Here is a 13,647-nt window from a genome sequence, read left to right as displayed (position 1 = left end):
GAAGGTTGTGGGTGTGCCCACCAGCGCCAACTATCGGCCAGATACCGCACATGCATGTAAACAAGCCTCAATTCTTCTCGTCCCGCTGCGTCTCTATTGGGGAGGAAGGGAGGGCCTTTAATTTATATATTCACCGGGTAAGTATATTCAAAAATTTATTTTATAATTAAAATATCATTTTTAAATATTTAACTTAGCCGGTGAATATATAATAGCTGATTCACACCCAAGGTGGTGGGTAGAGACCAGAGTTAATTAAGTTTACAGCGTATATGCTTAGAGTTTTTGACAGTTATAATATAACAAAACCCAAATATATAGGTACCTGTAAGGAAGTTGACTTAGACGATTACTCTGCCTTGTAAGTCTGTCTTCCTCACGAAGCCCAGCAATCCTCTTAGGATGCTGAAAGACTCCCAGGAGCTGAAGTATCAAGGGCTGCAACCCATACAAACAGGACCTCATCAAACCCCTAATCTGGGCGCTCTCAAGAAATGACTTTGACCACCCGCCAAATCAACCAGGATGCGAAAGGCTTCTTAGCTTTCCGTACAACCCAAAAAAACAATATTAAAAATATTTCAAGAGACAGATTAAAAAGGATATTGGAATTAGGGTAATGTAGTGGTAGAACCCTCACCCACTACTGCACTCGCTGCAACGAATGGACCCAGTGTGTAGCAGTCCTCGTAAAGAGTCTGGACATCTTTTAAGTAAAATGACGCGAACACTGACTTGGTTCTCCAAAAAGTCGCGTCCATAATACTTTACAGAGATCTATTTTGCTTGAAGGCCAGGGAGGCTGCTATAGCTCCAACTTCGTGCGTCTTAACCTTAAGCAAACATCGGTCTTTCTCATTCAAGTGAGAATGAGCTTCTCGTATTAAAAATCTGATAAAATATGACAAAGCATTCTTTGACATAGGCAATGATGGTTTCTTAACCGAGCACCATAATGCCTCAGATTTACCTCGTAATGACTTAGTACGAGCTAAATAGAACTTAAGAGCTCTAACAGGACATACAGTGAACCCTCGTTTATCGCGGTAGATAGGTTCCAGACCCGGCCGCGATAGGTGAAAATCCGCGAAGTAGTGACACCATATTTACCTATTTATTTAACATGTATATTCAGACTTTTAAAACCTTCCCTTGTACGTAGTACTGTTAACAAACTACCCTTTAATGTACAGAACACTTAATGCATGTACTAACGTACCCTAAACTAAAACAGGCACAAATATTAAGGGCGACTTTATATTATGCGTTTCCTGTACACGCCAAAAAGCACGATAAAAAAATGGCAACCAATGTTTTGTTTACGTTTATCTCTGATTATAATGAAGAAACAAACGCATTTACACATCTGTGTATAGGTTAGTTTCTGCATCGATTATATTGATTATTCAGTACAGTACAGTGGAACCTCTACATCCGATCGTATCTACATCCGAATTTTCCAACATCCGAAGTAAAATTCGAGCAAATTTTTGACTCTACACCCGAATTTTATTTCGACACGAAGTAGCAATTTTCGTCGTACCGGTTGTATCCGAATTTTTCGACACGCGAAGTACAATTCGAACACGTTCCGACTCTACACCCGAATGTTTTTTTCGACACCCGAAGTAAACAATACTCGTACGCGTAGTCGGTGTTCATAGCGCCTGAAGTGTTTTTTATTTCCGCCGATAGAAGGCAGCACATCGACCTCGGAGGGACGCTCAATTAGCGCGGCTTGGGTCAGTCCTCTGTTCTCGTCGGCTTCGTGCGGTTGTGCTCTTTGCGTTGTGATATTAACTGTGAATTAATCGTGATTTTTTACGTGCATCCATTAACGATAATTTACGTAAATCATGGGTCCAAAAAGGCTTAGTTTTGCCAGTGGTAGTGGGTAGTGGTGAGAAAGGAAGAAGGAAATGCTTTCTATAGAAATTAAGCAGGAAATTATTGAAAAACATGAGCGTGGCATCCGCGTGAGTGAACTTGCTAAACAGTATGGCCGTAATATGTCGACGATCTCGACAATCCTTAAACAGAAGGAAGCTATTAAAGCAGTGAAACCTTCTAAGGGGATCACTATAATTTCCAAACGCCGTACCCCTATCATAGAAGAGATGGAACGACTTCTACTAGTGTGGATTAAGGATAGAGAGATCGTTGGCGACACCATCACCGAAACCATCATCTGCGAGAAGGCGCACGCCATCTTTACGGACTTGAAGGAGGAGAGCTCTGTGGGTGATGCTGGGGAGAGTTCAACCGAGCCTTCCTCAGATGATTTCAAGGCATCTCGTGGCTGGTTCGAGAAATTTAAGAAACGGTCCGGGATTCATTCAGTTGTTCGCCACGGAGAGGCTGCTAGTGCGAACACAAAGGCTGCAACTGACTTTGTTAAGAAATTCGAAAATATCTTTAAGGAAGAAGGCTACGTAGAGCAGCAGGTGTTCAATTGTGATGAAACCGGGCTGTTTTGGAAGAAGATGCCGAGTCGAACCTACATCACTGCTGAAGAGAAGAAATTGCCTGGGCATAAGCCAATGAAGGATCGGTTGACTCTTGCTCTATGTGCCAACGCTAGCGGGGACTTTAAAGTCAAGCCCTTGCTTGTTTACCATTCGGAGAACCCTAGGGCCTTTAAAGCACACAACGTCGATAAGGATCAGCTTCATGTTTTCTGGCGATCCAACTCGAAGGCCTGGGTCACTAGGCAATTCTTTGTGCAATGGGTAAACCAAGTTTTCGGTCCTTCTGTGAAGAAGTATCTTCATGAGCAGAAATTGCCTTTAAAGTGCCTGCTATGCCTTGACAATGCACCCGCTCACCCCCCCGGACTTGAAGATGATATCTTCGATGAATTCAAGTTCATAAAGGTGCTGTATCTTCCACCAAATACCACCTCTATCCTCCAGCCCATGGACCAGCAAGTCATCTCTAATTTTAAGAAGCTGTACACCAAGCACTTATTCAAGCAGTGCTTTAATGTCACGCAAAGCACCAACTTAACTTTGCGTGAATTTTGGAGGGGCCACTTCAATATCGTGCACTGCTTAAAGATCATTGATCAGGCTTGGGTGGGATTAACTCGACGGACCCTCAATTCTGCATGGAAGAAGCTGTGGCCTGATGCAGTTTCTCCCCGAGATTTCGAGGGTTTTGACCCCGAACCTGATCCCGTGGTCGGTGCAGCGGAAGCCGTAGAGGAAATCGTCTCCCTTGGCAAGTCCATGGGTCTGGAGGTCGACGCAGATGACGTTACGGAACTCGTCGCCGAACATCACGACGAACTGACGACGGATGAGCTCAAGGAACTCCATGCTATGTCGGAGCACATGAGTGATGACGAGGAAGAGAGCGAGGAGGTAGAACATGTGTTAGGTTCAGCGCAAATAAAAGAGGTGTTAGGAAAATATCAAGACGTGGTCGACTTCATCGACAAATACCATCCAAAGAAATTGCAGGTTTGTCGTGTAGTTTCTCAATTCGATGATGTTTGCCTAACGCACTTTCGAAACATTCTGAAAAGCCGTACGAAGCAATTATCTATCGATGCTTTCTCTAAAAAAACTGCGAAGCGAACTCGCGATGAAGAGGGTGTAAGTGAACCGAAGAAAACGGCAAAGAGTGAAGAGGAAGAAAGCGAAACACAGAAAACGGAAAAGAGTGAAGCAAAAGAAATTCAGTCAATTTTAAATGTAAGTGATAGTGATTAAAATTACGTAATCATCAAAAAGAAAAAAAGAAAATGTAAAAAAAAAATAAGCTAAGTTATGTTAAAGTTCACTTAGTGTAAGTTAGAATAAGTTACGGTAGTGTTACGTTTATCGTAGTTAACCTCTCTACCTCCTCGCCGTCCGTCCGTCTCCTCTCTCCTCTCTGCGTAGCGAAGACAAACAACACCTGCGCTGGAGTTTCTAAGGTAAAGTGACGCTAAAAACCCGTTTCTTATTTATCATTTTTTGCTAATTCTTCTTATTTACATGTCTATTCTTCTTATTTACATGCCTATTATCTAATTTAGTGTTCATTATTCTCATGGGAAAGTTATGTGTAGTAGTTTATTAAGAAGTTATCATAGGTTTTTGGGCTCAACCACGGATTAATCCTATTTCAATGTATTCTTATGGGAAAATTCGTTTCGACATCCGATCAATTTCTACATCCGAAGTTGGTTCTGGAACGGATTAAATTCGTATGTAGAGGTTCCACTGTATGTTGATTTGGTTATTACTAATGTTTTACTTAATTTTTCTTAGGACTTCCAAATGAAATGTTTTTCTTTATGACGCCGCCTGAAACGACGGCGTCATAAAGTACGCTCAGTAAACAAACTAAGGAATTTAACGCGCATGATGAAAGTGATAAATAATGATATTACAGTAAAAGCTTTAATAAAATATGTTATTGCAAATATTATTTACCATATCTATATAAAATCATGCATACGTAGCAAAGCAGGAAAACAATCTACAAGAGAGAGAGAGAGAGAGAGAGAGAGAGAGAGAGTTGTTTTACATACGTAAATGTAAATTTTAAACAAAAAAAAAAAAATAGCCCCATTTCATATAAAATAGATTACAAATATTTTACTTTATCATATTACAGTAGTCTGTATAATACTGTAAAGTTCAGTACAGTATGTTGTTGTTAAAGTCGTGGCGATGAAATTCTCACGAAACAAAAACACAACGCCATTTGAGTACAACAGCTGATTCTCTCTCTCTCTCTCTCTCTCTCTCTCTCTCTCTCTCTTCGTGTTATACAATACTTACATTTAGATGAAGAAACTAAAATTAGTTTTCTTAGTGTCAATTAAATACGAAACGAAATAATTAGGCCGAGTCTACATCCATTTCAATCATAGCTAAAAATACGGCATCCGATTTCATCAGCAAACCACTATTTTTTGGGAAATATCATTTTATTCTAGAAAATTGCCACTCTTTAAATAGTTAATTGCACATTAAGAAAGCGTGTACTTTTGTTTTTAAATTTCGGGTTTGTTTAAAAAATCGAGTATTGTTGACTTCTTTTTTTTTTTGACATTTGGCTGTGATTAGATCAGCTGTCATCTAGCTGCCGCTCTTGAGTGTGTACGAATACACTAAAAAAGTATCATTTATACCATTTCTTAACTTATTCAAACCATCTACAGTATACAGTTGATATTACATAAGCACACACACACACACACACACACACACTCACACTCTCTCTCTCTCTCTCTCTCTCTCTCTCTCTCTCTCTCTCTCTCTCTCTCTCTGTGGGCTACTTTTCACTACCTCCCATTCCTTACCTCTCTCTATCTCTCTAACAAATGATATCTTTGTTGCCCCTCAAAGTTTCATTTATATTGAAAATCAATCACGATTCAATTTTCCTTACTTTCTCCAATCTCGCACCATCGGTCACATCGCGGTATTTTCGATATTTCTGGAAAATCCGCGATATATGTATATACATGGGTTATGAAAAAAAATCCGCGAAGTGGTGAATCCGCGATGGTCGAACCGCGAAGTAGCGAGGGTTCACTGTAATACTCTTTCCAGTTCGTTGCCTACGATCTCTGATAAGCAAGGAATATCAAAAGATTTAGGCCAAGGACGAGAAGGCAGTTCATTTTTGGCCAGGAAACCAAGTTGAAGTGAACAAGTGGCTTTTTCTGTAGAAAAGCCGATGTTCTTACTGAAGGCATGAAGTTCACTGACCCTTTTAGCCGAAGCCAAGCACACTAGGAAAAGTGTCTTGAGGGTGAGATCCTTCAGGGAGGCTGAATGTAATGGCTCAAACCTGTCTGACATGAGGAACCTTAGGACCACGTCTAAGTTCCATCCAGGAGTTGCCAAACGACGTTCCTTAGAGGTCTCGAAAGACTTAAGGAGATCTTGGAGATCTTTATTGTTAGAAAGATCTAAGCCTCTATGTCGAAAGACCGAAGCCAACATCCTCCTGTAGCCCTTAATCGTGGGTGCTGAGAGGGAGCGAACCTTTCTAAGATGTAAAAGAAAATCTGCGATTTGGGCTACAGAGGTACTGGACGAGGACACAGATGCTGACTTGCACCAGTCTCGAAAGACTTCCCACTTCGACTGGTATACTCTAATGGTAGAAGCTCTCCTCACTCTTGCAATCGCACTGGCTGCCTCCTTCGAAAAGTCTCGAGCTCTTGAGAGTCTTTCGATAGTCTGAAGGCAGTCAGACGAAGAGCGGGGAGGCTTTGATGGACATTCTTTACGTGGGGCTGACGTAACAGATCTACCCTTAGAGGAAGACTTCTTGGAAAGTCTACCAGCCATCGAAGTACCTCGGTGAACCACTCTCTCGCGGGCCAGAGGGGAGCAACCAACGTCAACCTTGTCCCTTCGTGAGAGGCGAACTTCTGCAGTACCTTGTTGACAATCTTGAATGGTGGGAATGCATATAAGTCCAGATGAGACCAATCTAGGAGAAATGCGTCTATGTGTATTGCTGCTGGGTCTGGGACTGGAGAGCAATAGATTGGAAGTCTCTTGGTCATCGAGGTGGCAAAGAGGTCTATGGTGGGTTGACCCCAAGTCGCCCAAAGACTCTTGCACACGTCCTTGTGGAGGGTCCATTCCGTAGGAATTACCTGACCCCTCCGACTGAGACAGTCTGCTAAGACGTTCAAGTCGCCCTGGATAAACCTCGTTAACAGGGAGATTCCTCGATCTCTTGACCAAATGAGCAGGTCCCTTGCGATCTCGTACAGCGTGAGGGAGTGGGTGCCTCCTTGCTTGGAGATGTACGCCAAGGCTGTGGTATTGTCGGAGTTGATCTCTACCACTTTGTTTCGAAGGAGACTTTCGAATTTCATCAAGGCCAAGTGGACTGCCAAAAGCTCCTTGCCGTTGATGTGCATGCTCCTCTGACTTGAGGTCCACAGACCTGAGCATTCCCGACCGTCCAGGGTCGCACCCCAACCCAAATCCAACGCGTCTGAGAATAGTACGTGGTTTGGGTTCTGAACTGCTAGGGAAAGTCCCTCTCTCAGACTGATATTGTTGTTCCACCATTTCAGGCATGCCTTTACTGGTTCGGAGACCGGGATTGAGACCGTCTCTAACGTCTTGTCCTTGTTCCAGTGAAAGGCTAGATGGAACTGGAGAGGCCGAAGGTGTAGTCTTCCTAGCGAGACAAACTGCTCCAGGGATGATAGAGTTCCTACTAGACTCATCCAATTCCTGACTGAGCACCGTCCTCTCTTCAACATTAGTTGGACTTTGAGCAGGGCTTGATCTATTCGGGTGGCAGACGGAAAAGCCCGAAAAACTGGACTGCAAATCTCCATCCCTAAATACAGTATAGTTTGGGATGGAATCAGCTGGGACTTTTCTAGGTTGACCAAAGTCCCAATTCCTTGGTCAGATCCAATGTCCAATGAAGATCCTGCAGACAGCGATGACTGGACGAAGCCCTGAGAAGCCAGTCGTCCAAGTACAGGGAGGCTCGGATTCCCGATAAATGGAGGAATTTTGCCACATTCCTCATAAGCCTCGTAAACACGAGAGGAGCAGGACTTAGGCCAAAGCACAGGGCCCGAAACTGGTATACCACATTCATGAAAACAAACCTCAGAAACGGTTGGGAATCTGGGTGTATAGGAATGTGGAAGTACGCATCTCGTAGGTCGAGAGAGACCATCCAGTCTCCCTTTCTGACCGCTGCTAAGACTGACTTCGTGGTCTCCATAGTGAACTTTGTTTTCGTAACAAAAACGTTGAGCGCACTGACGTCTAGCACAGGTCTCCAACCTCCTGTCTTCTTTGGGACTAGGAAGAGACGGTTGTAAAACCCCGGTGATTGAAGGTCCGAGACTTTCACCACCGCTCCCTTCTCTAGCAACAGAGACACTTCTAGGTTTAGGGCTTGTCTCTTTGACTCCTCTCGGTACCTGGGAGAGAGGTCGATGGGAGTTGTCGCTAGAGGAGGTTTGCGTACAAACGGAATTTTGTATCCCTCTCTGAGCAACCGAACAGACTGTTGGTCTGCGCCCCTCTTCTCCCAGGCCTGCCAGAAGCTCTTCAATCTGGCTCCTACCGCTGTCTGAGGCTGTGGGCAGTCAGACTCTGCCACGTGAGGACCTGGCTCCTCTCTTCTTTCCTCTCTTTCCCTCGGCACGAGTACTTCCCCTGCTGGGAGCTCTGCCACGAAAGGGTGGGATAAATCTGGATGCCGGAGTGTCGATCCTGGGTCTTACAGCAAAGGATGTAGAAGGAGTCCCCTTGCGAGCAGAGGACGCCATCAAGTCATGGGTGTCCTTCTGCACAAGCGAAGAAGCTATGTCCTTAACCAATTGTTGCGGAAACAAAAACTTTGATAAGGGAGCAAAGAGCAGTTCTGATCTCTGACAGGGAGTAACTCCTGCCGAAAGAAAAGAGCAAAGGGACTCTCGCTTCTTTAAGACTCCCGACGTAAAAGAGGAGGCGAGCTCATTGGAACCATCGCGGATGGCTTTATCCATACATGACATTATCAGTAAGGAAACATCTCTATCAGCCGACGAGATTTTCCTACTTAAAGCTCCTAATGACCAGTCAAGGAAGTTGAAAACTTCAAAGGCCCTGTATACGCCTTTCAGCAGATGGTCAAGGTCCGAGGAGGACCAACTAATCTTCGAGCGTCTCATGGCTAGGCGGCGGGGAGAGTCTACGAGGCTTGAGAAGTCACCCTGGGCAGAGGCAGGACTCCCAAGCCGAGAACTTCTCCCGTGGCATACCAGACGCTCGATCTAGACGAGAGCTTTGACGGAGGGAAGGCAAAGGCCGTCTTCCCCAAACTCCTCCTGGTATCCAACCAGTCGCCTAAAAGTCGTAAAGCTCTCTTGGAAGAGCGAGAGAGCACTAGCTTAGTAAAGGCTGGCATGTTAGCAGGTAAGCCTAGAGCAAACTCAGACGGTGGCGAACGAGGAGCAACGGTAACAAAGTGATCGGGAAAAAGCTCCTTGAAAATTAACATGACTTTCTTAAAGTCCATTGAAGGAGGAATCGTTCTAGGTTCGTCTACATCCGAAGGATGATCATCATGATGAGGGGTCAGCAACGTCCTCATCTGAAGGATCTTCATCCGACAACTGCTGAGTAACAAGCAAAGGGGTTGGCAATGCTTGACACGCAGACTCCACACGCACTGGTGCATTACAGTAGTAGCAGTCCAGGACGCTACGTCATGTTAACTGCTTAACAGCCTGACTGTCAACAACAACAGGAGCGGGGAGGACGCTCGACGTCAACTCGAGACTGTTTTGACTGCCTAGTCTGAGCAGTCAAAACAACTCTAGACTGCGGTGGTTGACGCTCAGCGTCAAAACAAGTCAACTCCGCTGGTTGGCGAACGTCCTGAACGTCAACAAGAGCATTAGGAAGTGGCTGAACGTCCAAATGCGGCTGAAAGTCAACACGTGACTACATCGAGTGAGGCTCTACAAAGCGCGATTGACGTGACTTAGCAACGCCAACGTCAACAGGACGAGCAAAAGCTCGTTTTGGCGGCTGAAGGCCAGGATCTCGATTAGCTAAGCGGCGAGGATCATCGTGAACCTTTTCAGCAGAATAGTCTTCCATAAGGGAGGCGAGCTTGATCTGCATGTCTTGCAGTACAACTCATTTAGGATCAACGGGAATGGGTGCGGTAAAAGACGGGCTTAACGTCTGAGACAGCACAACCTTGCCTACACCAAGACTCTCTGAGCCTGTGTAACGTTGCTGCTTAGGCGGCGAGCAGTCTTCCGATGACTGTAAGGGGTCAGAGCTGTCCCAATGGCTACAACCAGGACGCTGGACCTGTCCTGAAGGGACCGACTTTCGCTTCAAGGGCCTTGAAACCTTGCTCCACGGTTTCTTATGCGAAAAGCCTTCGGATGACGAGGAGAAAATCGTCTCTCTCGTCTTATGGTAGGGGCGGTCTTGATGAGACACGCCTGTTACCATAGAGGGAACGTCTGTTCGCTGATCAAGGCCTCTCGAACCCATAAGTCGTACGACATTACTTCTCCCCTGGGCTTGGGAGCTTGCAAGAGGTCTCGGACTAGGCGAACGACAGGCACGAACAGACGAACCCTCGGTCACAACACTGAAAACACTTTGCGCACTAATCACTTTCCCACGATTTTCCGCTGTGGCACTCTGACACTTTAGCTCTTTAACGTCCGCCATGAGTTGATTACGATCTGTTGCTAATAACTCAACTCTTTCACCCAAGGCATGAATGGCACGTAACATGTCCCGCATTGATGGTTCCTGAGTGCCAGTAGGGGGTTCAGGCACAACTACTACAGGGGAAGGATTAGGTTCAGGGGCATGGGGAGAGGAAAAATCTACTGATCTAGAGGAACTCCTCCTCACCCTATCTCTCTCTAGCTTACGAGAATATTTGTCATATTCGAGCCAATCGAATTCCGAAAGGCCCACGCATTCCTCACACCGATCTCCTAATTGACAGGTTTTACCCCGACAATTAGAACACACAATATGTGGGTCGAGAGATGCCTTTGGAAGACGCCTATTGCAATCCCTAGCATTACACTTACGAAATCTAGGAACTTGAGAAGCGTCAGCCATTTTTAATTAGTCAAAGAAAGTGCAAAAAACAATCCAAGTCATCAACAATTAAATCTGTCCAAAAAAGAGTTCAAGAGTTTAAGTCGAGGAAAAACACCTGCACTGCGAAAGCTCAAACCAAAATGAAGTACTGTACTTCACCAAGTCTGTTGAGAAAACTCCAGGTTATACAGCGAGTAATGATACGTCTTGTCGTTAAGGCCGACAGAGAAGAATTGAGGCTTGTTTACATGCATATGCGGTATCTGGCCGATAGTTGGCGCTGGTGGGCACACCCGCAACCTTCATAGCGATCGCTCGCGAGTTTTTGTGTGTTTTTCTGTCGAGCCGCTGGAGCAGCAGCTATTATATATTCACCGGCTAAGTTAAATATTTAAAATGTTAGAATATTAAAGTAAAAAATAAAGATTGTTACTGTACTCACCACAAAAGAAGTTCAAGAAAAACTTGAATGATGATGGCGATGAATTTGCTGCACAGTAGAAATGATGATGATGAAGCTGATGATGTCTTCTACTGTGCAGCCAATAATAGTATTTTACGTCTCTTCAGATGGAGGTGTCTTTTCCTGGGACACCTCTTCAACTTCTTCCTGAGACACTTCTTCAATTTCTTCCAAGGGCATTGTGATCGAAAGTTGCTGCTGCTGCTTCTTTTTTCGCAAGAGCATCCTGTAGGGAGCCATGTGTTCATCAATCTTGGTGCAGAATTGTACAGAACGAACCATATCCTCGTCCCACTCTTGCGACATTTCTTTCATCTCATTCGCAAGCTTGCAGAGCTTGGCAAGCCATTCTAATGTTATGCCCGTTTCTTCGACATTTTCTTGGATCTCTTCCTGTGTTTCACTGTCTTCACTGCCCGATTTCGTCAGGTCTTCGAGGTCTGCGGCCGCGTAACTTCTACTGTCTTTTAATATATCGAGAAGCGTCACCTTCTCAGCAATCGTCATCATCTTTCGGTGCTGTTTAGGCTCACTACCAGCCTTAGTAGAAGCAGAAGGCTTGGGAGACATTGTACAGTAGGGTTTAACAGAAAGTTCAACAAAAAGTTCAACTTAAAACAGTCACGCACAGCACAGATTAAAGTTCACAATAACTTAACAACGTCAACACAGCGATACAGCGGGAGACAAAGTGACCGCGGAAAGAGATGCTGCGGGTTGGAGAAGCGGTCAAAACACCAATCACAGGCTAGATTACAAAACTTGGGTTCTGATTCGTCATCATCAGCGCTTGAACCAATCACAACCCGTCTTATATGCTACGTAGGTTACCAATTCAAAGTACAAGATACCCTGCGTACAGTATACTGTACAGTAATAATAATACTGTAATAATAATAATAAATAATGATACTGTAATAATAATAATAATAATAATAATAATGATAATAATAATAATAATAATAATTTTAATAACAACAACAACAATAATAATAATAATAGCTTTACGTACGCTATTTTACGCTTTTGTTGTAGGATGTGTGTCTCTCTCTCTCTCTCTCTTTCTCTCTCTCTCTCTCTCTCTCTCTCTCTCTCTCTCTCTCGTACGCTTATTCGAAATGTGATTTTTGCAACAAAGAATATTATTGGATGCAGTACTACGTACGTATACATACAAAAGATTCATGGAAAAGAAGCACATCCATTACATTTGTAGTACAGTACAGTAGTAGCCAACAGCAGCCTTACACCATTCTAATATGGTATGACTGCATCTGATTTGCGTTTCATGTTCAATTTAATTTTACTACGTACTGTATACAGTACTGAATTATCGTATGATCACATTCTCTTTTCGTGTTTTATTTCTTTCTGTGCTTAATTATATGTCATATGTAATGCAATGAACAATCAGTAAGAGCAGATATTACTAATTACAGTATTAATGGAATTACAGGTAACGAAATATCGTATTTGGGGTCTTCAGATATTGCGGTATTTTCGAAATCTCCGGAAAATCCGCGATATGCATATATATATGGGTAATGGAAAAAAACCCGCGAAGTGGTGAATCCGCGATGGTCGAACCACGAAGTGGTGAATCCGCGATGGTCGAACCGCGAAGTGGTGAATCCGCAATAGTCGAACCGCGAAGTAGCGAGGGTTCACTATAATTCAAGGGGCCATGTATCTGAAGAAGGATACAGTACTGTATTCCTTCAGGAAAGAACTCATCCCTTCTGACTCCAGAGAAGACTGATAGAGAAGTCTGATTCAAGGGCAACAAAGGTGAGAGTCCTGCGTTTATATTTGGCTAGCCGATCGAATTGTAGGAGACATGTTTTCCTTAAACGTGTAAAACCCAAGGACAATGTCCCAAGATGCTGTAGAAGGTCCTCAACTTACAAACATTCTAAGATGCAAAGACAAATCCAACTGAAATCTTAAATAACACTTATTGTATCAAAATTTGTATACTGTAATAAGATAGAGACATACTGTAATAAACAATATTATATAATTAAATACGGTAAGCAGGACAAACATTCACAATAATCCGATATTGATTTCATATGAAATTGATCTTTATCTCACTTGAAACAGGACTATTTGTCGACTTCTGCAAGCTGGCAATCGTAGGCATGGGAGACAGTTTATGCCTACCCTAAGCCAAAATTTAATCAAATTCAACCTACAAACATCTGAAAACCTATCAAGTTTGTAAGTTGAGGAGGCCTTTTGTATTGTCATTAATGGGTACAAGTGTCCAAGACTACCTAAGAAAATAAACTGGAAAGTGAAAATCAACAATCTCCCAGCATTGGAAGAACATCTGTCCTTATGGACAGCTGTTATGAGACTACTCAATGAGCAAGAAGAGGGATGGGCCTTTCTTGCTCACAGCCTGTTAATTACTGATCAGCTGTTTACACCATGTTATGAAGAAAGGTTTTAACTGACGTATTCTCCAGCTTTGTTTTATCTCTTTTAAAAGAACGATGGTTCATATTTGTATAGGAACAACATTTTTGTTTTGATTTTAAGGAAGAAACGCTCATGCTTTGAATATATTAGCAATGTCACTTTCAGGTGAGATCAAAATAACTGGGAAATCTCATAAATAAT

At 43.5% G+C, this 13,647-nt stretch overlaps 1 protein-coding gene across 1 annotated transcript in view; it reads right to left on the bottom strand.

Moving 5' to 3' along the window:
• Positions 1–13,647, bottom strand: part of ND-19 (NADH dehydrogenase [ubiquinone] 1 alpha subcomplex subunit 8) — a 108,713-nt gene that overhangs the window by 70,272 nt on the left and 24,794 nt on the right. The gene's annotated exons all lie outside the window — the stretch shown is intronic.

This window comes from Palaemon carinicauda, chromosome 8, assembly GCF_036898095.1.
Source record: "Palaemon carinicauda isolate YSFRI2023 chromosome 8, ASM3689809v2, whole genome shotgun sequence".
NCBI lineage: Eukaryota > Metazoa > Arthropoda > Malacostraca > Decapoda > Palaemonidae > Palaemon > Palaemon carinicauda.
This window is presented reverse-complemented; position numbering and strand designations above follow the sequence as displayed.